Genomic DNA, 23,285 nt, shown 5'->3' on the forward strand with positions numbered 1-23,285 from the left:
GGGAGGAGTAAAGAGACTTGTCTTTTCCACTCCTGCACCACAGAGACCGATTTCCCATTTCCAAGTGTTTCATAGAACCTTACAAGGGTTGAACTTTTGCTATGCAAAGTATCCTGTGGGGCACAGAAGGTTTATTCTATAGGAGTCAGGGGTGACGGATTGTGCCTAGTTTAAATTTTTAAAGTGGTTCTAAAAGGATAAAGTTTTTTTTTTTTAACTTTAGGTGGATTTAAACCCTCACATATACCCAGTGAACAGCCTCAGATGATACACAGGGATGAAACAAATCTCCCTACATACGTTTTTCATGTATATCTGCTGTCAGATTACGTTAGATTTTCTCTTCCCGTTAGCACTGCAGTGAAGCCTGGGCATACAGCCAAGGCAGCCGATTGGAGGAAAAGCACACACCTCCTCCTTATAGGTAGAGACAGTTAGTAAGGTTGAATAAAGACGCCAGTCCATCCAGTTCAACCTGAGAGAGTGTGGGTGCATGTCTACAATTATCCCTATTTTATTTAAAAGGTACCCATATAGCGCTGTCAATTTATGCACCCTCAAGGAGCCAATCCAGAGAATCCAAGGTCCCCAACTCACTCATATACTAGGGCCAATTTTGGATAGAAGCAAATTAACCTACCAGCATGTCTTTGGAGTGTGGGAGGAAACCGGAGTACCTGGAGGAAACCCAAGCAGGCACAGGGAGAACATGCAAACTCCAGGCAGTAGTGTCATGGTTGGGATTCAAACCAGTGACCATTTTTAGTGATAGGTTTGAATCTGGTTTACATCCACTTTAATGCATTCTGTGATGTTCAGCTCGCCTACAGTCCCCCCTAAATACTTTCCCAGAGTCCAATCTCAGTCCAGCGCTGTGCCGGAGAGCAGCAGCTTTTCTACCCTCTCTCACAGGTTCAGATGAAGCAGTGTGAGCCATTGGTTCCTGCTGCTGTCACTCAAATCTTTTTTTAAATCCTTTATCTGCAAGGGAAACAAAAAAAGAATCACTTTCCCCACTCTTTTCTTCCCTATTGGTCTCCCTGAACCACTTGGACAAGTATTGGTTCGTTTTGATGCTGACAACTATATTTACCATGAAAAAGCTTCAAAGTATCAGTTAAACTTTTATAAAGAATCGTTTATTAAAAACTTTAACCTACAAAATCCCCAGCACGCACACAATTTTTAAACAAAAACCATAGCTCCCTCCAAAAAGATGCCCAATTTCAAGGGAAGCAGACTACTGCAATGTTTACAGCCTCTGAGCGGAAATTCTGACCTACGCTGCCCATGCTTGTGCAGTAACTTTCCATAGACCTGAATGGACTATACCTGTATAGTTAGAGTAAGGGCCCACAACAGACCATACCTGTAGCATTAAAAAGTTCCATACAAGTCAATAAAATGTTACTGCACAGTCAGCATCTGACAAGATTTCCATACTGCGGGAGACTGCCACCAAAAGAAAGCTAAATGGGCATCTGGGTGAGGAAAGTTTAGCATAGAATAGGCTAGAACAATAGGCAGGGGTGGGGCTGGAAACATAAAAGATTAAAAAAAAAAAATATATATATATATATATATATATATATATATATATATACACAAATATATATTTTTAATTAATAATGTAAAAATCTGTGACATTTTGCCAAGCCACTGTATATGAAAAAACACACACATACAGTGGAGAGAACAAGTATTTGATACAAAACATGTAGGAGGTCTGTAATTTTTATCATAGGTACTCTTCAACTGTGAGAGACAGAATCTAAAACATTGTATGATTTTTAAGTAATTAATTAGGATTTTATTGCAAGACATAAGTATTTGAGACATCAGAAAAGCAGAAATGTTTGGTACAGAAGTCATACGTTTCCTGTAGTTCTTGACCAGGTTTGCACACACTGCAACAGGGATTTTGGCCCACTCCTCCATACAGATCTTCTCCAGATCCTTCAGGTTTCGGGGCTGTCGCTGGGCAATACAGACTTTCAGGTCCCTCCAAAGATTTTCTATTGGGATCAGGTCAGTAGACTGGCTAGGCCACTTCAGAACCTTGAGATGCTTCTTACAGAGCCACTGCTTAGTGTGTTTTGGGTCGTTGTCATGCTGGAAGACCCAGCCACGACCCATTTTTAATGCCCTTACTGAGGGAAGGAGGATGTTGGCCAAGATCTCACGATACATGGCCCCATCCCTCCTCCCCTCAATACAGTGCAGTCGTCCTGTCCCCTTTGCAGAAAAGCAGCCCCAAAGAATGATGTTTCCACCTCCATGCTTCATGGTTGGGATGGTGTTCTTGGGGTTGTACTCATCTTTCTTTCTCCGAACATGGCGAGTGGCGTTTAGGCCAAAAAGCTCTATTTTTGTTTCATTAGACCACATGACATTCTCCCATTCCTCCTCTGGATCATCCAGATGGTTACTGGTAAACTTCAGATGGGCCTGAACATGCGCTGGCTTGAGCAGTGGGACCTTGCGTGTGCTGCACAATTTTAATCCATGATAGCATAGTTCGTTACTAATGGTTTTCTTTGAGACTGTGCTCCCAGCTCTCTTCAGGTCATTGACCAGGTCCTGCCCTGTAGTTCTGGGCACCTTCCTTGATGCCCCATGAGGAGATATCTTGCATGGAGCCCCAGACCAAGGGAGATTGACCGTTATCTTTAACTTCTTCCATTCTCTAATAATTGCACCAAGAGTTGTTGCCTTCTCACCAAGATGCTTGCCTATTGTCCTGTAGCCCATGCCAGCCTTGTGCAGGTCTGCAATTTTATCCCTGATGTTCTTACACAGCTCTCTGGTCTTGGCCATTGTGGAGAGGTAGGAGTCTGTTTGAGTTTGTGGACAGGTGTCTTTTACGCAGGTAACAAGTTCAAACAAGTGCAGTTAACACAGGTAATCAGTGGAGAACAGGAGGGCTTCTTAAAGAAAAAATAACAGGTCTATGAGAGCCGGAATTCATACTGGTTGATAGGCGATCAAATACTTATGTCATGCAATAAAATGCAAATTAATTATTTAAAAATCATACAATGTGATTTTCTGGATTTTTGTTTTAGATTCCATCTCTCACAGTTGAAGAGCACCTACGATAAAAATTACAGACCTCTACATGCTTTGCAAGAAGGAAAACCTGCAAAATCGACAGTGTGTCAAATACTTGTTCTCTCCACTGTGTTGGAGATGCAAGATAAGTTGGGAAAATTAAAAACAAAAGTGTGTGGGTTATATAATATATATATATATATATATATATATATATATATATATATACACATATACATACATACATACACACACACACACACACACATACACTTTTGTTTTTAATTTTCCCAACTTATCTTGCATCTCCAGCAGCCTCTCTGCAACCAATTGAAATTGCTGCCCGCCATTCCTCAGAGCAGGTTTTCTAATGGTGACAACAGTAGACTCTAATTTGGTAAATACACACCTACAGTAATCTCCATCAAAGCCAAAGTGACAGATTGATAATGCAGGAGGAGAGAGCGGCTTGTTCTATAGTCCTAACACATATTGTGTCATCGGGGACAAGGCTGCTCCTCTGAAGATGGATATGCAGGCTATTCTGTGTTTTCTATTTATGTCTAAAATTTTGATATCAATTAAGATTTTTTGTGGGTAAGACTGCTGTTGGTCCTATTGTGGAACTACTATAAAATTGTGGATCCTGTGGTCCCCGTTTGGTATTGCGCATAGCTTTTTAGTTCCCAAGGACTCCTCACCGCCTTGCATTCCACATTTGGCATGTAATTTTTTTGGCAGGTACCCAACTCCCACTTCCAGTCGGGCTACCTAGGCGACTTGAGCAGAAGTTCTCCTCTTCCCCTCCCTGCAATCTTCTGGGACACGTCACAGATCCCAGATGGCCATAGAGAAGGCGCAGTGCGCACCTTGCTGTGAAGCCACAAGTTTTCACAGCCGGATGCCCACACTTGTGATGCCAGCGCCAGAGAGAAGCGAGGGCTGGGGCGGACGCATCGCTGGACCACAGGACAGGTGAGTGCGTTTGTTAAAAGTCAGCAGCCACACTTTTTGTAGCCGATGACTTTTAATAAACACAAAATTAAGTGGAACTCCGTTTTATGTTCTGCTAGATCATATCTGGCTGGGCCATTTTACAGGTATAGCTATATAAAACATTAAAAATAAGAGCCTATACTGTTTAAAATCCAGTAATACTTTGTTTCACCTTGCTCTGCACATGCTCAGTTGCTCTCCATTTTTAGGCACTGCCGAGTTTGTAGATGCCAATCTGCTGACAGCGGAATTAAACCCTTCAATGTTGCTGTATATGTGATCAGTTTTAACATCAGCCATTTAATGGTTTGACAGTTTGGTTGAGGACACAAGGAAGTGACAGTTAGCAATCCAGGTATTCCAGGAATGTACCTGTTTTTGTGAAATCTTTAAATCAATGGGCTTAGTACAGCTTTTTGATTTACTGCTTTTCAGGGGCTCTAGGCTTCAGCAAAATGGCAGCCTCCAGCAAGAAGAAACAGGAGCAATGCTGGAGGCAATTTACAGCACACAATCATTTTGGTAGCCTAATTATCAATGTGGAACGTATGCCCCTTGCTAAAGAACATTTTCTATTAAGTGGTTATGGGTAATTTAATGGAAAAGTGGAAACATGTCTTTAAGATCACAGGGCAGGTCCAGTTGAATGTGATTAACTACATGTTTTATCATAACTTGGATATACCAGAAATGTTAAAAACCATTTCACTTGCTTACATTCATCTTTGTCAATACCTAGCATAACTGAGTGAAGAAATTGCACAGAACGTTTTTATATATTGTTATTTTATCCATAGGAAACTGTAGAGTATGAATAATCAACCCCTTTATACATAATCTCCATTGCACTTTTAAAGTGAAACCTGCCTGGTTGTGTCTCCAGCTATGACAGATCAAAAAGACATCAGTCACCGTTGGTTCTGTTGACACTGCAAGATTCTCTGCCACATCTTTCAGGTCTCGTGTCACCCAGCTGCATTTCCGGCATTTAAAAATGCAGAGAACGAACCAGGGTTTACATTGCAGCGTGCCTAGATCTCAGGAAGTGTACACTATTTTAAAACTTTTTTATTTTTAGAAGACATTTTGAAAATTTCTTTAGCTACAAATCTTCTAGCAGTTTTAATTAAAACCCCACAGTCTGCTTTAACAGAAACGAACTGCCTCCTAATAAGAGCAAGATCCAAACAGCCATTATCCAACTGTCACTTTCCAGTCCAAGAGTGACACTGCACAAGTAACAGTTCATTTGTTCTTACACCATCACATATGAGGACCAACTGTAAGCGCTGCTGATCTAAGTAAAGATATCCATAGATTTACCAGTTTAAAAAAGCAGTTAGGCTAGCTCATTTACACTTGCTTCGGCTTCAACACACATTAAGGCCGGGTTCACACTGGTATGACAGGACAGTTGTACAACTGTGGATCGGACTTAAAGTTCCGACATCCATCAAACTTCAATGAACAGGGATGCGACCCCTACAATACCAGGCACTGTTTCTGGTATGAATCTTTAGGGAAAACCAAAAACACGCCGTCTTAACTTATCCAACTTTGGCATGCGACTTGTGCTCTGATGATCTTGAAAGAGAACCCCACACCAAAAAAAAAAAAAAAAAAAAAAAAAAAAACAACAAACAAAAAAACGGCATGGGTTCCCCCTCCAAGACCATACTAGACCCTTCGGTCTGGCATGGATATTAAGGAGAACCCCCACGCCGAAAAAAAACGGTCCGCCCCCCCCAAAAAAAATCCATACCAGAACCTTAACCCGGGCACACAGCCGGCATTTCAGGAAATGGGGTGAGGGATGAGTAAGCACCATACCAGGCAGCATGCCTTCAATATGGGGGGGGGGGGGGAGCTCCCAAAGCACCTTGCCCTCACGTGGATGAGGACAAGGGTGGCATCTTCCCGACAACCCTGGGTGTTGGTTGTCGGGGTCTGCAGGCTTAGCGGAATCTGGAAGTCCCCTTTAACAAGGGGGCCCCCAGCCCCCCCACCCTATGTGAACAAGTATGGGGTACATCATACCCCTACCCATTCAGAATTTTTTTTTTTAAAAAGTGTCAAAAATAAAAACACAGTACACAGGTTTTTAAAGCATTTTATCAAGACAGCTCCATCATCTCTTCCGACTTCTCCTGCCTCTTCTGGCAATGTCTTCTCTCTGCGCTGTCTTCTCCTTCTGTTATTCTGATGTTGACTCAAAGCTCTCTCCCGCTCTAATGTTAGGTACACGGTGTGCCACTACCTATATTGGGATTGGGCGGGGTCACCCGATGACATCATCCGGAGGCCCTGTCCCTTGTGCCGTCATCGCCCAATGATGCCCCGAGCAATGACGTCACAAACTGCGTGACCTCTGGATGACGTCAGCGGGTGGCCCTGCCCCATGCCAATATAAGTAGTGGCACACCGCACACCTAACCTTAGACTGGGAGAAACCGTTGAGTCAATATCGGAAGAACAGAGGGAGAAGACCCAGCAAAAGAGCAAGAAGACAGCGGAGAAGACCCGGCAGAAGACAGTGGACAGAGGGAATAGAACTGGATAGGGGTAAAAGACATAAATCGGAGAAGACCCAGAGAGGGGTGACGAACCAGCAGAGGCAGAAGACATCAGCGGAGGAGAGAAACGGAAGAGACGCCGGAGCTGCCTTAATTAATTACTTTAATAACCTGTGTACCGCGTTTTATTTTTTACACTTTTTTTGGTGAATGGGTAGGGGTACAATGTACCCAATACCAATTTACACAGGATGGGGGGCAGGGATCTGGGGGCCACCTTGCTAAAGGGGGCTTCATAATAATAATATAATTCTGATAAGTCCCCGCCCGCAGACCAAGACAACCAACGGCCAGGAGGCCCTTGTCCTCATCAACATGGGGGCAAGGTGCAAGGCACAAGACCCCCCCCCCACCCCAAAGCACCCCCCCCCCCATGTTGAGGGCATGCGGCCTGGTACGGTTCAGGAGGGGGCACTTGCTCGGATAAGGTTCTGGTATGGAGTTTGGGGGGGGGGGGGGACACCGTTTTTCAGCGTGGGAGTTCCCCTTAAAATGCATACCAGAACAAAGAGCCTGGTACGGTCTTGGAGGGGGGAACCCATGCCGATTTTTTATTTGGCGTGCGGTTCTCCTTTAAGATCAGAGCACAAGTCGCATGCCAAAGTCAGATCAGTTAAGACAGCGATCCGACTTTGATCTGACTTCAGTGATATTCAATGGGCTGAAGTAGGATCAAAGTTGGACCAAGGTTGTGCAGGGAACATTTTCAAAGTCGGATCAGTTAAGATGGCTCTCATAGGGAAACACTGATTTTCACACGCCATGCGACATGAGCTTTTAACGTCGGAGCGTTTGTCATACAAGTGTGAACCTGGCCTAAAGGCTACTTTATACTTGCTTCAAAACAAGGCTTCAGACATGCTTTGTTAAAGCTCTCTGAATGCTAGTCAAAGCCCTTGTCACTAAATAAAATGGTTATCTTACAGTCCTGCTCACACCTTTTTTGCTTTGCTTCAAAAATTATACCTCATGTTGCTTTAGTGGTGCTTCAAAGCTCCCATGGGCAAAGCTCACTTGAAGCTCCAAAGTCCCATAGAAGCCTCTTCAAGCCCCATGCAAAAGCAAGGTGTAAACAGGACGCTAAGCTAATCATTTTATTTAGTGACAGGAGCTTTGACTGGTGTTAAGAGAGCTTTAACAAAGCGTTTCCGAAGCCATGTTTAGAAGCAAGTGTAAACTAGCCCTTACATTTCTGGCACATGCTGGGAATGTAACTGTCACATTGGATCTGCTCTCAACCAAACTGTCAAACCATCCAATGGCTGGTGTCATAACTGTTCATTTGTGCAGCATCATGGCAGTTGAAGATTAAACAGAGGCCAAGATGAGGGTTTACTACCACTTTAATGAGATCATGCATGAAAGTCTGTATACATGGGTATCAGTGTTTTGGGTTTGTAAGCATTTCTGCAGGGTTTGCCAGTAGGTGATTAACACAGCAATTGATCACCTACTGGCAGCCCATGTGGCCAATTTTCTGCTTGAAGCTCTAAGCCCTTGTTCGCACTGAATAAGGTTTTGAAATCGTGCGAGTTCACCAGAACTAGTAGAATTTCAAAGCCGCTTTTTAAGCCGACTTCAGGGGCAACTTGAAAGAAATCTGTGCGGGTTGGTGCTCAAATTCCTATTGAAATCGCCCCCAAATTCACCAAAAGTAGTGCAAGAAATACTTTTGGAAATCGGTGTGGTGTCACAAAAGTCAGCGTTGCACCGGTTGGGACACTTCTATTGCTGGCAATAGGCTCCGATTTGACCTTTCAAAAGGCGCTGATGTGAATGGGGGCTTAGGCCTGGTTTACACTAATGGAGCACATGACGCATCAGAAGTCCCACCCTATTAAGTGCATTGGAACCATTCTAATCGGTGAGACTTGAGTTGCTGCGGCTCCTGCACTACAACGCTCAACAAGTCAAATCCCATTCGTTTCAATGGCCTCTGTCCACAGGGGTGAGTTCTATCGCCTGAAGCAAAACAATTGGTCAATCAAAAAAGTACAACGTTTCTTTTTTGCAGATTACAAGCATTTTTTGGGCACAGACTTTAATAGAAACACCTAAAAATATGTGACTTGTGCGTATTATGAGCGTTTTGTCACATGTTTTCTGCTCAACCAGCAGCTCTCCACCCCCAATTTCTTCCCCCTAGTAATAAGCTTATAAAATGCTTGTAATACGTTTCCAAAAATGCACAAAAACTCTCAAATAAAAATGCTATATATGCAATACACTTCTATTAAAACTAATAAAAAACACCTGAAACTCACTCTGCTCAAGTGTGAACAGAGCCTAAAATAAAATTCTTATTCAATTTGATCACTTTATTAATAATAATAATAATATTATAATTATTTAGGATTTATATAGTGTCAACAGTTTACGCATCGCTTTACAATATAAAAAAAGAGACAATACAGTTATAATGCAATACAATAAGAGGGCCCTGCTCAGAAGAGCTTACAATCTAATAATGAATGATCGTAATGACATATGGGTGGCCATACAAACTACAATTTGATTAAACAATCGCATTTAAAAGCAGGGCAAAGACGATCATTTTTATTTTTTTCAGCCACTAGCCTAATAGCAATGGGATTGATTCCCCCACCCACACTCGCTTGGTGTTAATAGGGGGGAAACTTTCCCACAGAGCCATTGTTTTCTGACAGCGGAGGGACTTGCCCGCCATCAAATTACAACGAACACTGTCGGCGATAGCTAGTGGTGGTAATCGAGTGAACAAAAAAAAAAAAAAAAAAAGACAGGCTGGTTGAACAGAAATCGATCAAGAGATGGACTTCTGTACAACCAGCCTGCCCAAACATGGATCAGAATGTGGCCGGTCCTTGCTGAACCAGCCGCATTTCAATCAATCTACGGTCGACTTAAATTCACCAATATGGAGGACAAACCCATACAATCCAATCACACAGGCCCTTATATCTCCTAGTTGCTGGCAGATCTAAAAACTGTATAGTGAGCTAAAGGAGAAGTACAGCTAAAGCTTGTTTGGCTGTACTTCCCCTGCGGATCACAGGAGTGCAGTTTCTTCTGCACTCCTGTGACCTGTTTTCAGCAGAGAGCAGGCTGAAGCCCACTGTTGGCCGACATCACAGAGGCGGCTCCAGGGAGCTCTGGGAACCGAGTGATCAGCAGTGTTTGATCGCTCATTTCTCAGTGTTAGAATCGGCGAGGGGAACGATGCTGTGTCCAGCTAGGCAAGTATGAATCTGCTAAAACCTGATTCCCAGACTTCTCTTTTAATAAGTGTGTGGCTGCCTTTGCGGAGGGGAACACGAGTGCTGCCATTGCTGATCTCCTTCTGGAAATAAACATTTTTAAGAATGACAAAGCGGAGGCTGACAAGGAGCACAGAAGATTGTATAGACAGATGTGTGAGCGAGAACAATGGCGTGTGTGTCTGAGCGACGACCCGTGCGTGCGTCTGTGTGAGCGCGGGTGATGAGGGCATGGGTGCGAGTGATGAGGGCATGGGTGCGAGTGATGATGGTGTGAGTGATGATGGCGTGGGGGTGATGATGTTGATGGCGTGGGCGTGAGTGATGATGATGATGTGAGTGCGAGCGATGATGGCGTGAGTGCGAGCGATGATGATGGTGGTGGTGGTGTGTGGCCCTGAGTGCTCTCCCCCATAACCCCATCCTCCTGAGCCCTCTTCTATCATTCTTCTATATGACGACTGATGTCACAAATGTGACTCGCACACAGTCCTGTACATGGGACCCCCCAGCTGACTCAGCGCACACACAAGCAGCAATGTTCCCGGAGGTGTGATGAACACATGATGATGACTGGACTGCCATCCTCCTATGAGGTGTGATGAACACATAGGAGACACCGGCACGGTACCGGAATTACACAGCCCTTTGCCCAGCACTGTCCGGCCCGCCTCTCCTCCCATACCCCGCTCACGTAGCCACCTTCCCCTCCTCCCCTCACCTGAGTCTCGGCGGCAGCACAGGAGACAGAACCCCCAGGGAGAGCCGGGCACTGTCAACCGGAAATCCCTCCTTTCTCCCGAGCTAGTCAGCCAGTCAGCGCGCAGAGTACAGCAGCCAGGACTTCCGGCCACCGACACGCCTCTTCCTCTGCCGCTGACGAATGGGAGCGCGCAGCGGACGTCACCATTCCGAAACCGACAAGCCCGGAAGGCGTGACTATGCAAATAGCAACAGGTGACGTCTGTGTGTAGTTGTTCGAACCTAGATAAACGCGGCGGCCAATCAGAGAATGCGGGTTACCGGGATCTATGGAAACAGTACACAGCGAGTGGCAGGCAGTGGATGTGTATAGTGATGGGCTCGGAATAATCTGCCTGCCATCCAATGTACACAGTGATAGGAAATCCGAGGGAGACAATGACGGATCTGTGCTGTCTATGAGAAATGGAAGGATGGACAGGGCCCCAGGCATTCTGGCAGACCTTTCACCTCCCCCATCCCTTCTATTGATCCACGAGGATTGCCATATGCAAGGAGATGTCCCAGGAGACACTAAATGACAGCAAGGTGACAGCTGTCACCAATACTGATACCCCCCAGTAACGTAGAACCAAAGGCAAAACTTCGATTTGTGGATAGAGTGTGGGCTGCTTTACACATTGCTCTCTGAAGAGCGATCTGCATTCATATCTCTAGCGTTGCTCACTGAAGAGCGATCTGCATTCATATCTCTAGCGTTGCTCACTGAAGAACGATCTGCATTAATATCTTTAGTGTTGCACTCTGAAGAGCGATCAGCATTCATATCTCTAGTGTTGCTCTCTGAAGAGCGTTCAGCGTTCATATCTCTAGTGTTGCTCTCTGAAGAGAGATTAGCGTTCATATCTCTAGCATTGCTCTCTGAAAAGCGATCAGCATTCATATCTCTAGTGTCGCTTTCTGAAGAGCGATTTGCATTCATATCTCTAGCGTTGCTCACTGAAGAGCGATCAGCGTTCATATCTCTAGCGTTGCTCACTGAAGAGCGATCAGCGTTCATATCTCTAGTGTCGCTTTCTGAAGAGCAATCAGCGTTCATATCTCCAGTGTTGCTCTCTGAAGAGCGATCATCGTTCATATATCTAGTGTGCCTTTCTGAAGAGCGATCAGCGTTCATATCTCTAGTGTTGCTCTCTGAAGTGCGATCAGCGTTCATATCTCTAGCGTTGCTCTCTGAAGAGCGATCAGCGGTCAAATCTCTAGCGTTGCTCTCTGAAGAGCGATCAGCGTTCAAATCTCTAGTGTTGCACTCTGAAGAACGATCTGTGTTCATTTCTCTAGCGTTGCTCTCTGAAGAGCGATCAGTGTTCATATCTCTAGCGTTGGTCTCTGAAGAGCGATCAGTGTTCATATCTCTAGTGTTGCTCTCTGAAGAGCATTCAGCTTTCATATCTCTAGCATTGCTCTCTGAAGAGCCATCAGCGTTCATATCTCTAGTGTTGCTCTCTGAAGAACGATCTGCGTTCATATCTCTAGCATTGCTCTCTGAAGAGCGATCTGTTTTCATATCTCTAGCGTTGCTCTCTGAAGAGCGATCTGTGTTCATATCTCTAGCATTGCTCTCTGAAGATCGTTCAGCATTCATATCTCTAGCGCTGCTCTCTGAAGAGTGATCTGTGTTCATATCTCTAGGGTTGCTCTCTGAAGAGCGATCAGCGTTCATATCTCTAGTGTTGCTCTCTGAAGAGCGATCAGTGTTCATATCTCTAGCGTTGCTCTCTGAAGTGCGATCAGCGTTCATATCTCTAGTGTTGCTTTCTGAAGAGCGATCAACGTTCATATCTCTAGCATTGCTCTCTGAAGAGCGATCAGCGTTCATATCTCTAGTGTCGCTTTCTGAAGAGCGATCAGCGTTCATATCTCTAGTGTCGCTTTCTGAAGAGCGTTCAGCGTTCATATCTCTAGTGTCGCTTTCTGAAGAGCGATCAGCGTTCATATCTCTAGTGTCGCTTTCTGAAGAGCGATCAGCGTTCATATCTCTAGTGTCGTTTTCTGAAGAGCGTTCAGCGTTCATATCTCTAGCGTTGCTCTCTGAAGAGCGATCTGTGTTCATATCTTTAGCGTTGCTCTCTGAAGAGCGATCTATGTTTATATCTCTAGCGTTGCTCTCTGAAGAGCGTTCCACGTTCATATCTCTAGTGTTGCTCTCTGAAGAGCGATCTGTGTTCATATTTCTAGCGTTGCTCTCTGAAGAGCTATCTGTTTTCATATCTCTAGCATTGCTCTCTGAAGAGCGTTCCACGTTCATATCTCTAGTGTTGCTCTCTGAAGAGCGATCAGCGTTCATATCTCTAGCGTTGCTCTCTGAAGAGCGATCAGCGTTAATATCTCTAGTGTTGCTCTCTGAAGAGCGATCAGCATTCATATCTCTAGTGTTGCTCTCTGAAGAGCGATCTGTGTTCATATTTCTAGCGTTGCTCTCTGAAGAGCTATCTGTTTTCATATCTCTAGCGTTGTTCTCTGAAGAGCGTTCCACGTTCATATCTCTAGTGTTGCTCTCTGAAGAGCGATCAGCGTTCATATCTCTAGCGTTGCTCTCTGAAGAGCGATCAGCGTTAATATCTCTAGTGTTGCTCTCTGAAGAGCGATCAGCATTCATATCTCTAGTGTTGCTCTCTGAAGAGCGATCAGCGTTCATATCTCTAGTGTTGCTCTCTGAAGAGCATTCAGCGTTCATATCTCTAGTGTTGCTCTCTGAAGAGCATTCAGCGTTCATATCTCTAGTGTTGCTCTCTGAAGAGCATTCAGCGTTCATATCTCTAGCGTTGCTCTCTGAAAAACGATCTGTGTTCACATCTCTAGCATTGCTCTCTGAAAAGCGATCAGCATTCATATCTCTAGCGTTTCTCTCTGAAGAGCGATCTGTGTTCATATCTCTAGCGTTGTTCTCTGAAGAGCCATCAGCGTTCATAGCTCTAGCTCAGGCCTCCGAACGATCATAGAGACTCTGGCGACTATCTGGTCCACTGGAAATCTCTATGATCGTCATCTGGGGATGGAAGATCCTGTCTCCGACTCACTGATGGAAGCGGTGAGTTGGTAGAAGCACCTGAGGGTGGCGGGGGCGGGGGGACTTCCTCTCTCACTGCCTGTAAGAATGATCAAGCAGCGGAACAGCCACTATGAACCATTCTTATGGTGTAGGGAATCGCTGGCTGAAAAAGCCGATATCTGAATGATGCCTGTAGCTGCAGGCATCATTCAGATATACCCGCACAAATTCAAGGATGTCATATGACGGCCGGCGGGCGTGAAGTGGTTAATTTGGAGGGATTTCCTCTCACATCCTGTTTTGGCTATGGGACAGGAATTGAAGGGGAATCTCCCCAATGGGACACAGATGGCAACAAATTGACAGGGGTTATAACTCTCCCTTAGGCTTATTTTACACTAAAAATAGCCCCCTCTAAGTGGTTGTAAACAATTACATATACCCCTTGAAGGGACTAGCCTTGGATGATACACAAAGATTAAACAAATCCTCCTATGTAAGTTGTACCTATTTATCTGCAGTCTTCAGCCATTTAACGTGCGGACTTTATACAGCTTGTCTGAGCTGTCAGAAAAAAGGGGACAGAGAGCTGAAGTTGCACTGTGCAGAGCTTAGTGAGAGCTGATTGGAGGGAAGGAAAAGAGCTGAGGCTATCAATCACAGGCTGTGTGCTGGAGATCTCTCCCCTGTCACCTGTTATTCTCTCGATCTCAGGATAACTTGTCAGAATTTACTCCTGCTGATAGCAGATGAATGAAGCAGCATAGAGGGATATGCTTCGTTAATATTTTATGCCTGAGGTTTACAACCACTTTAAGGTTGTAGCTGTGTCACCTGGATGTCCATTGGGCCCTAGGCTTGTACTTAGTTGCCATGTGCATGATCCGCCCCTGTACACATTGTAATTGCATCGCTGTTGCAGGAGCCAATGAAGCTCTAGTGTAGAACGCATGGCATTTCCCACGTGCAGAAGACCTGTACACCTGACCACAGAAGTACATAGTCGTAACACTAATGCTGTTTTGCTTTGACGTTTACCTACCCATGTGCATTTTACCCCGTGTGGCCATTTCGTGATTAGGAAAATTCATTATACGCAGGTAAGTGCCAATGTAAAATGGCATTGGCATGCGCTTCTGTGGCCGGCCATATGAACCACCTACGCTGCATTTAAATGCACTATTATGCATTACAGCTGCTTTAACCACTTAAATACTGGGCACTTTCACCCCCTTCCTTCCCAGACCATTTTTCAGCTTTCAGCACTCTCGCATTTTCAATGACAATTGCACGGTCATGCTACGCTATACCCAAATGAAATTTTTATCATTTTGTTCGCACAAATACAGCTTTCTTTTGGTGGTATTTATTCATGACTCCGTTTAAAATTTTTTGCGATATAAGCGAAAAAAATGCGGAAACTTGGAAAAAAAAAATATTTTCTTTCTATTTTAAAAGAAATCCAATAAAATCGAATTTTGTCATAAATTCAAGCCAAAATGTATTCTGCTACATGTTTTTGGTAAAAAAAAATTCCGTTAAGTATATAATTGCTTCATGTGATCACGGACATATGTACGCAAATGATCATGTACAGATGTGCGCAGGTGATCATGGACATATGTGTACAGATAATCATTGGGACATGTGATTTTAGTGAGACATTTGTGGGGGACAGGTGTTTTTATTATTTGGGGACATTGTGTTTTGGGGACATATGTGTTTACACTGTGTGGTGACACTAGGTTGGTGATCAGTGAGTAAAAAGCTGTAAAAAACAGCACATACTCACTGATCACCAGCCAGCTGCTCTGTGTGAGGAGAGGAGAGCCGATTGCCTAGCAACTGGCTCTGTGTTTACATCACATGATGGCTGTGATTGGACGTGGCTGTCATGTAATCAGGAGGGCCAATCACAGAGCCCTCCTGCTGATTGGAGATGCGATGTGTCCGGATGACACAAGCGCATCGGGATCGCACCGCTGCGCGTGCGCGATCCCCCTCCTTCTGTGGGATGTTCCTGAACCTCCACTCAGAAGGAGAGAGTGCCCACTCAGCCGTTTATATACATTGGCCGGGTGGGAAGTGGTTAAGGAAAACAAAATAAAGGATTTTGGATTCTACTTGAAAAAAATGCACATCAATGCATTAAAAAAACAGATGTCAACCCACGTCAAGTCACTGTAAAGCGGGCACTGAACGCAGAACACACGGTGTGAATCCTTAAGCTGGGTCTACACATAGAGAATCTTTTTGTGTAGCCTGCGGGCTAATGAATGACGATGTAACAGATTCCCCCATCCACACTATACAATGCAGATGGAGAAATCTCCTGCTACAGCTAATGCATTCTGACAGCCGTCAGAGGTGATTGTCAGAATACCCGAACAGAGACTGCATCTGATTGGCTGCAGTAAATGCCAAGCATTTTCCACTTGGCTCCTTTTTCAATTGAAGGATGTGAGATGTGTGGTTGCCAACAGGGCCTTCCACACAGCGAATCAGGAAGCAGCCGAAATTCATATAGTGTGTGCCCAGCTTAACTATGACCCAGAGGTGTAAACTCTTTTCCTAAAGCTGTGAAGGCTGCGCCACTTTTTGGGTAAATTTTAAACATTTTCATGTTCGGCATTTCATGCATAGACCTGTACTGTCTGAGAAAGTTTCTAGTGTTCTAGCAATCACTTTCACTGACAGGAAAGAAGGCAAAATAATAATGGACCATTAACCCTTTCGCTGCCAGAACCCTTTTTTTGCACACATGATGAAGATTACACAAAACCCCCAAACTTGATATATTTTCTGAAATCAGAGACCCTAGACCAGTGATGGCGAACCTTGGCACCCCAGATGTTTTGGAACTACATTTCCCATGATGCTCAAATACACTACAGAGTGCATGAGCATCATGGGTAATGTAGTTCCAAAACATCTGGGGTGCCAAGGTTCGCCATCACTGCCCTAGAGAATAAAATAGTGGTAGTTCCAATTTTTTATGTCACACGATATTAATGCAAAATTTCAGTAACACACTAAAGTGAATTTTTAGGGCAAACAAATGCAATAAACTACCCACGTTTTTGGTAAAATAGAAAATATGAGGTTGCACCAAGTAAATAGATACCACACATGTCAAACCTTAAATTTTTGTGCACCTGTGAAATGGTGACAACTTCAGTACCCTATATTTTCTATAGGCGATGCTTCAAAAGCCCCCTATAAGTATCAGTTTAGTGTTACAGAGGAGGTCTTGTGTTAGAATTTTTGGCTCTCACTCCGGCGTGCACGACGATATGTAACGTGTGCATTGCAATCAACGTTTTCAAACATAGGCAGCCCACGAAGCATGCCTTTACATTCGTATGGTTTATTTTTATGAAGAGGTAAGTAAAACCTTGGAGGGGGGTAGCTTTAGTGTATTTGGATTTTGCAAAAGCATTTGACACAGTTCCCCACACACAGCTCATGTGTAAGGTAAAGTCTATAGGCTTGGAAAATAAATTCTAAAAGACTGAATTCAGAGAGTAGTGGTTAATGATTCTTACTCTGAATGGTCTAAGGTTATCAGTAGTGTACCCCAAGGTTGTGTTGGGATCCTTACTTTTTAATACCTTTATAAATTATATTGGGTCTGGGATTAAAGGTACCATTTCTGTCATGGCAGATGACATCAAGCTATGCAGTGGAATAACGTCTTTACAGGATGTCTCCAATTTACTCTGGGGGTTCTGGTAGATCACAAGCTCAATAATAACATGCGATGCCAAGCTGCAGTCTCCAAATCGAGCAAAGTCCTTCCTTGTATTAAGAGAGGTATAGACTCCAGAGAGAGAGAGATATCATTTTGCCCCTGTACAAATCATTAGTAAGACCTCATCTGGAATATGCAGTTCATTTTTGGGCATCAGTTCTCAAAAAGGATATCGGGGAACTGGAGAAAGTGCAGAGAAGGGCAACCAAACTGATAAGAGGCATGGAGGAGTTCAGCTTTGAGGAAAGATTAGAGGAACTGAATCTATTATCTCTTGAGAAGAGGAGATTAAGGGGGATATGATCAACATGTACAAATATATAAGGGGTCCATTTAGTGAACTTGGTGTTGAGTTATTCACTTTATGGTCAACACAGAGGACAAGGGGGCACTCTTTATTCCAAGAGGAAAAGAGATTTCATCTCCAAATACAGAAAGACCCGGATTCTTTCCTAAAAGTACATAATATAACTGGATACCGGATACTGCTGTAGCAAATTGGATCATGCTTTGCTAGGGTTTATCACCTTCCTCTGGATCAACTGTAGGTATAGGATTGGGTATATGGGATTGTATGATATTTTTTATTTATTTATTTGATTGAACTAGATGGACTTGTTTCTTTTTTTCAACCTGAGTAACTATGTATGTGTGTTTTCTGATCTAAAAAGAAATTATGTATAAGTCGGGGTGGGGGACCTCAAAATGTGGCAGGGGGGATTTTTTTTTTTTACTTAACCACTTACGGACCAGAAGATTTCCCCCCTTAATGCCCAGGCCATTTTTTGCAATAAGGCACTGCATCGCTTTAACTGGTAATTATGCCGTCGTGTAACACTGTACCCAAACATTTTTTGCACTATAAACAAAAAAAGAGCGACAATTTTGAAAAAAAAACACAATATTTTTTGCTATAATAAACTATAATAAAAAAAAAAGAGAAACAAACTTTTTCATTAGTTTAGGCCAATATGTATTCTGCTACATATTTTTGGTAAAAAAAATTAAAAAAATCGCAATAAGCGTATATTGATTAGTTTGCGCAAAAGTTATAGCGTTTACAAAATAGGGGATAGGTTTAGGCTGGATTCACACCTATGCATTTTTAGTGCTTTTTGCATTTTGCAGATTTGCACTACAGATCGTGTTTCAGGAAACCATGTTAAATGGACTGTAGTGCAAATCTGCAAAATGCAAAAAGCACTAAAATTGCATAGGTGTGAATCCAGCCTTATGGCATTTTTATTATTATTATTTTTTTTCTTTTTTTTTTTTACTAGTAATGGCGGGAAACTGAGATTTTTAGTGGGATTGCGGCGGACAGATCGGACACTTCTGACACTTTTTTGGGACCATTGACTTTTATACAGCTAAAAATAGCCACTGATTACTGTATAAATGTCACTGGCGGGGAAGGGGTCAACACTAGGGGACGACCAAGGGGTTAAGTGTGTTCCCTGGGAGTGTTTCTAACTGTATGGGGGTTGGGCTGACTGGAGGTGGAGAAGAGATCGCTGATCCTGAGCACTAGGTTCAGCAGATCTTTCTCTAACCCCCCCTGTCAGAACGGGGATCTTTCTGTTTACATTGAACAATTACATTTACATTGTCTGTCTGTTACTGGAACTAAAGCCTACAAAAACAAAATGTATGAGCAGACAGGCTCTTTATTGCAGAAAACACATGCAATGCGTTTGGGGTGTGTGCTTGCAGCATTCCTTCTGTGTTATCATGATGCCCTTATCTGCTTCCTATGTAAGCATGAATGGAGAAGGCAAAGGCCCTATATAAGCATCATGCACAGTGTACAAGAGTGTGGAGTTCAAAGCTTGCAACACAGTCAGTTTGATTCCTGATAACCACAAGCCTGGAAATGTCCCACAAGTCGCTAAGCTGTGGGTGCTGCAACAGAGCCATGTATAACTGTAGACCCAGTAATCACAATCTCAATCCTGAGCTGTAAAATGATGACTACTACCACCTCCACCCACCATGCTGCGATTAGATGAGCAAGTAGATAATTGCTCTCTATGCTAAATAGTTACCATATGCAGTTAGTAACTCTGAACAACAACACCACAGGCTCATCAAGTTTTTGAGCTTTAATAGAGATTGGGTTATAATTGTTTGGGATATTGCACATCTCCATATGCAATATGGAATAATAAAAAAAAACATGCAATGGTTTGCCATATATCTATTTCGATCATAATTTGCATACTCCCACTTAACATTTACTATACATAGATTACGTGCTTGTTTTCTAACATTTATGCACAGAATCATTCAAAATGTAATTGAACTGCTCTTGCAGAATATCACTTTAACCACTTCAGAATGGGAGGTTTGGCTGCTGCATAGGGATGAGCTTCGAGACATTGCCTGTTCGCCTGTTCGAGGAACAGTGAAGAATTTGGGGTGTTCGCGGCAAATTCGAAAAGCCACGGAACACCCTGTACAAGTCTATGGGACAAATCTAAAGTGTTAATTTTAAAGGCTAATATGCAAGTTATTGTCCTAAAAAGTGTTTGGGGACCTAAGTCCTGCCCCAGGGGACATGGATCAATGCAAAAAAAAGTTTTAAAAACGCCAGTTTTTTCAGGAGCAGTGATTTTAATAATGCTTAAAGTAAAACAATAAAAGTGTAATATTCCTTTAAATTTCGTACCTGGGTGGTGTCTATAGTATGCCTGCGAAGGGGCGCATGTTTCCCGTGGTTAGAACTGTCCCTGCACAAAGTGTCATTTCTGCAGGAAAAAAAGTCATTTAAAATCACTCGCGGCTATAATGAATTGTCGGCTACCCGTAATACAGAGAAGTCATTGAAAGTCATTGATAAAAAAAATAAAGCGTGAGGTTCCCCCAAATTCAATTACCAGGCCACTCAGGTCTGGTATGGATATTAAGGGGAACCCGCGTCAATGAAAAAAAAAAAATGGCGTGGAGTTCCCCCTAAAAATCCATGCCAGACCCTTTATCCAAGCACACAACCTGGCAGGCCGCAGGAAAAGAGGGGAGACGTGAGAGCGCCCCCCCCTCCTGAACAATACCAGGCCACATGCCCTCAACATTGGTAGGATACTTTGGGGGTCTGTGACCCCTCAAAGCACCTTGTCCCCATGTTGATAAGGACAAGGGCCTCATCCCCACAACCCTGGCCGGTGGTTGTGGGGGTCTGCGGGTGGGGGGCTTATCAGAATCTATGGAGACACTGCGGCGATCCTGGCAGCCTGACGTTTCTTATATGAGGAGAGCGAGGCCACCCATCACCTGACCCTGCCCCCTCTGACGCAAGTGGGAAAGCCTGACTTCCCCAATGACGTGTGGGTGACCCCGCCCCCTCTGATGTAACGCAGGTTTCCGTTATATCAGAGGGGGCGGGGTCACCCACACGTCATTGGGGAAGCCAGGCTTTCCTTGCGTAAGAGGGGGCGGGGTCAGGTGACAGATGGCCCCGCCCTCCTCATATAAGGGGTCTGGTATGGATTTTTAGAGGGAGCTCCACGTCATTTTGTTTTAAATTTGGTGTGGAGTTCCCCTTAAAATCCATACCAGACCTGAAGGGGACAGTTCTAAGCACGGGAAACATGCGCCCCTTTACAGGCATACTATAGACACCCCCAGGTAGGAAATTTAAAGGAATATTACACTTTTATTGTTTCACTTTAAGCATTATTAAAATCACTGCTCCCGAAAAAACAACCGTTTTTAAAACTTTTTTTTGCATTGATTCATGTCCCCTGGGGCAGGACCCAGGTCCCCAAACACTTTCTAGGACAATAGCTTGCATATTAGCCTTTAAAATTAGCACTTTAGATTTTGAACGTTCGAGTCCCATAGACTTTAATAGGGTTCTAAAGTTCACACAAAGTTTAGGTCTGTTCGCAGGTTCTGGTGCGAACCGAACCGGGGGGTGTTCGGCTCATCCTTACTGCTGGATGACAAGGTCATTTTTTGCGATACGGCACTGCGTTACTTTAACTGACAATTGCGCGTTCCTGCACCGCTGCACCCAAACAAAATTGATGTCCTTTTTTTCCCACAAATAGAGCTTTCTTTTGGTGGTATTTGATTATCTCTGCACTTTTTATTTTTTGCTCTATAAACAAAAAATTGCGACAATTTTGAAAAAAAAATCTATATTTTGTACTTTTTGTTATAATAAATATCCCCATTTTTTTTTCTCAGTTTAGGCCGATATGTATTCTTCTACATATTTTTGGTAAAAAAAATTGCAATAAGCGTATATTGATTGGTTTGCGCAAAAGTTATAGCGTACAAATTAGGGGATAGATTTATAGCATTTTTATTTATTTATGATTTTACTAGTAATGGCGGCGATCTGCAATTTTTATCAGGACTGCGACATTATGGCGGACACATGGGACACTTTTGACACATTTTTGGGACCATTGGCATTTATACAGCGATCAGTGCTATAAAGATGCACTGATTACTTTAAAAATGTCACTGGCAGGGAAGGGGTTAACACCAAGGTGCGATCAAGGGGTTAACTGTGATCCCTGTGTGTGTTTCTAACTGTAGGGGGAGGGGACTGACCTAGCTATTAGGAACTCACGACCTGTCTCTCCTCACGGAACAGAACAGGGATTTGTGTGTTTACACACATACGTCCCTGTTCTGCCTCTCATGCCCAGTCATAGTGATCGGTGGCCACGAGCATTGGCACCCCTGCAGTGCAGCTGGGGTATTCCCTGCCACATATATATGTGTGGATGATTGGCCGGTACAGGTGACAGCTTCCTAGAAGGCTTGCACACATGGGCTCAGATCCTACTCTGAACATGTCCGAGCTCATCTCTACTGATAAGCAAGGGGTGCTGTCAGGATATCCTCACTAGGTGATGGTTTCAAAGAAGTATGGAGGGGGCTGGGGCAATTTTACCAACGCAGTTGATTTCTATGTGCCCTTGCGTTGATCCTGTGTTAGTCCTACATTGGTCTATGGAGATCACTGCAGATCAGCCAGTATGGTGTGATTCAGCCTTTTAATGCCTACTTTTACAGAAATTTTATAGCTGAAGCAAATAGTAGAAAACTGACTCAGAGCTATATGTAAAAATACTGAGTGATGTGTAACACACACACACCCCTTAACAAAAACAGCCATTAATAATATATTGTCACAGATGGATTGCATCTGTTTAGCAGAGCAGTTAAAGAGCATTTCTTTATTTCTAACATTGCTGCTGCAAAGTAAGCCACAGTGGAAATTCATCATTTTTGGCACATCTATTAACAGGAAAACCTAAGGATTTTTTATTTTTATTTTCAATTAGATCAGCCATTTACAACCAGGGTTCTGTGAAAACCTAGGGTTCCTCCAAAGGTTGGTAGAGGTTCTTTGAGCTGCGGCTGAATGGCTTTCCATTTGATGGTGTTTGTTTTAGGACCAATACAAAGCCAAATGCAAAGCCAGCTGCACATCAACTAACTTTTAAGCTAGTTAGGGTAAAGCCGCGTACACACGGGCGGACTGTATGGCCTACTTAGTCTGTCGAAACACATTTCAGCGGACAGTCCACTCGTGTGTGGGCTTCAGCGGACTTTTTCAGCGTGCAGTCTGGCGTACTAAGTATTTCGGATTTTTCGAAATTCTGTCCGTCATACTTTGGTTTCAGCGGACAATCCGCTCGTCAGTAGGCTAGTTCGACGGACTAAGAATGGCGCATGCTCAGAAAGGATTTACACGGCGGAAGGTTGCATTGCTGTGTATTGGACTTCCTATTTCTAGTCCCGTCGTACGTGCTGTACACGTCATCGCGCAAGCTTTCGACGGACTGTTTGGCTATCCGTGTGTGGTCAAGTCCGTTCATTCGAAAGTAGGACGGACTGTCCGTCGGATTGTATGACGGACTAAGTAGGCCATACAGTCCGCCCGTGTGTACGCGGCTTCAGGGTGA

At 43.7% G+C, this 23,285-nt stretch overlaps 1 protein-coding gene across 3 annotated transcripts in view; it reads right to left on the minus strand.

Moving 5' to 3' along the window:
• CUL1 (cullin 1) overlaps positions 1 to 23,285 on the minus strand; it is a 123,963-nt gene that overhangs the window by 79,878 nt on the left and 20,800 nt on the right. The window contains exon 1 of one of the 3 annotated variants that reach the window (XM_077491599.1): positions 10,578 to 10,718. The exons of the other annotated variants lie outside the window; for them this stretch is intronic. The gene's annotated coding sequence lies outside the window, so the exon portion shown is untranslated. Of the gene's footprint in view, positions 1 to 10,577; positions 10,719 to 23,285 lie in introns of those variants that run through there. 3 annotated transcript variants of the gene reach the window in all.

The sequence above is a fragment of the Lithobates pipiens genome, unplaced genomic scaffold, assembly GCF_037356315.1.
Source record: "Lithobates pipiens isolate NorthernLeopardFrog02 unplaced genomic scaffold, aLitPip1_a1.2 Scaffold_19, whole genome shotgun sequence".
Taxonomy (NCBI): domain Eukaryota; kingdom Metazoa; phylum Chordata; class Amphibia; order Anura; family Ranidae; genus Lithobates; species Lithobates pipiens.